Genomic DNA, 2,664 nt, shown 5'->3' with positions numbered 1-2,664 from the left:
CACTCAAATTCTATTATATTTGTTTTTGCAAATATATACTTTATAATACAAATACGATTCATATAATTCAAGCTATGAATTAATTTCTCTTAACTGTGTGGATGTTTAGTTTGACCCACATTTATGATTTAAACAAGTATAAATAACGTGTCCAACTACTATATATAGCAATTATTGATTATTGATTGGCTTACTCAATANAATCGGCGCTCACATAGGTGTGAACAGTAGGTGTTCAGCATATCAAAACTGTATATTATATATAAGTTTAAAAGCACCAGAGGAATGGTTTATTTCATCCTATCCATGTGGGCATTGCCTTCATGATAGGATGGATAGTCAAGATTTGCCCATGCATATATAGGACCCACTTTTTTTTTTTGGAAATTGTATATGTGGCAAGATCTTACCCGTTGAAATGAAGTGAGGATAATGCCCACATAGGTAGAATCTGATCTGAGGAATATATATTGTGTGGTGTTCTCCAAATAATTAATAAATAATATTTAATTTCATTAATTATTTTAATTAATTGTTTGGTGTGATGGCTATCTGTATTATTAAATTAATTAGCAAGGCTCTTAAAATTCATCGATGGTGGCTATGACTTTTTGAACGGAAAATTTTCTTTATGCAGTTACATCATATGTACACGTGGCACGTCATCTTGCATGCAACTTGCTATAATTTTCTATTTTTTTTTTAAAAAAAAAGAAATTATTCGTTTTCATAGGATTGATAATTGCATGCCATTAGTTTATAATAACCACAAATCTGATATAATCTTCAAGTACAGTTGTCATGTTAAAAAAATGGCCTTATTGATGTTTTGCTTCATTCTCACACGCAAAGTATATTAATATAAGAGTGAGATGTTACATGTACATCGATATTTGTACAACACAAAAAATTCAATACAAAAATTCAATTTGTCGAAATCTCAATATATATTGAATACAAAATTCGCGATATACCAATAAAATATTGCGATATAATGGTTGTAAATATCGCTGTAACGATATATTAGTTCTATCTTTAGAATTATTGTCAATATAATATTATTGATTAGGAGATAAATGAATCTCAGTTGTATGATAGTGACATCTTAAGTTAGAAATCGAGACTTATCAAGGATGATTAACATGGACGAGAAAATTATGAATGTCAGTGTTTTAGATACAAAACTTATATACATATTTTTTTGGGAAAATTATAATTTTGATCGTGTATGTTTTGGCTCTTTGTGATTTTGATCATTTATATATTATTAGATTTCAATATTAGTATTGTATTTTTCGATTTTTAACAATTTTAGTCAATTTTCACTAAAGTGTTTGACGTGACATCGAAAAAAATTAAAATTTGCAAAAAACTAAAAAAAAAATAGAACTAGAACAGAAATTTCACAACATAGAGGCTAAAATTACAAACAAACATAAATTCCTTCCAATCTGAGGAGTTAGAGTTTGAATCCACATCAATCAGACCCCTTTGTAATAAAAACAAAGGATTAGGTCAAATTCAAAAGAATCTTACTACACAGTTTTATGAGTCAGTCTAAACTTCCGACCCAAATATTAAATATAAAGCAAAGCTAGGAAATATATTATTTTATCGTCATCAGTAGATAATATATAATCAATACAATCATTTATGCCGATTCAAACCTCTATCATGTAATTATATAATATGTGATGTAATATGCATAAAAAAATTTCATTTCCACTATATAATAATATAATACATGTACAACTAAAATAGTACAATCAACACAATATTTACATCAGTGTAGCATAAATAGTATAATAAGTACGAATACATAACTCGAATATTATCAACTACATGACTTTTTTGACTAGACATACCTAGTTCTTCACCTCTATATATCATGCCATGGACATTATTCCTGTAAGTTGTCCGACAGAGAGCCTCCCGAAGGATAGCATACACAAAAACCAATATATTATATTATATTAATAATATAATATATAATATTTAACATTTTCAAAACCAATATATTCATCTGAAACTGGCCAAATAATTAAATTTACCAAAACATAAAACTTACCTATCGTGGAGTTTTTTTTTACTTCATTTCAAAATTTCAAGTCATTTGAACTTCATATACTCAATATATTACACATTTCGTTATTTTAATATTTTTAATTAATAAATAATATCACATTAATAAATCAACAAATTGTTATATGATATTTACTTGAGACAGTACACAATTTTCCTTGTAATGTATAGTTGTCGTGATGGTCTAAATGTTTTTTTTTTTTTTTTGTGGTATAGTGACTACTACAAATAATTAACAACTGAGCAACGGATAACATGTAAGAAAGAGAAGAAAAATCAATATTAATAATTGAGATGGTTCAATGGTTTAATTTAATTATTGTGGACGAGGTTGTAATTAACAAAAATTCATATATATCAACATGGATCCAAAGTTTTCCATCACAAAGAATTCTGGCCCTTTGAGCGAAATCACAAACAATGAATTGCGGTAATAGATTCGTCCTCGTCATTCTTGATTTTTAATCTTGATGAATAAAAATCGTTAAAATTTCGCAACCGAGAAAATATTGATATATTAAATTGAATTAGTTACTAATTAATCTCGTGTTTACATACACCACCAACTTAAACATAATATAT

The sequence above is a fragment of the Primulina huaijiensis genome, chromosome 3, assembly GCF_012295235.1.
Source record: "Primulina huaijiensis isolate GDHJ02 chromosome 3, ASM1229523v2, whole genome shotgun sequence".
Classification (NCBI taxonomy): domain Eukaryota; kingdom Viridiplantae; phylum Streptophyta; class Magnoliopsida; order Lamiales; family Gesneriaceae; genus Primulina; species Primulina huaijiensis.
This window is presented reverse-complemented; position numbering follows the sequence as displayed.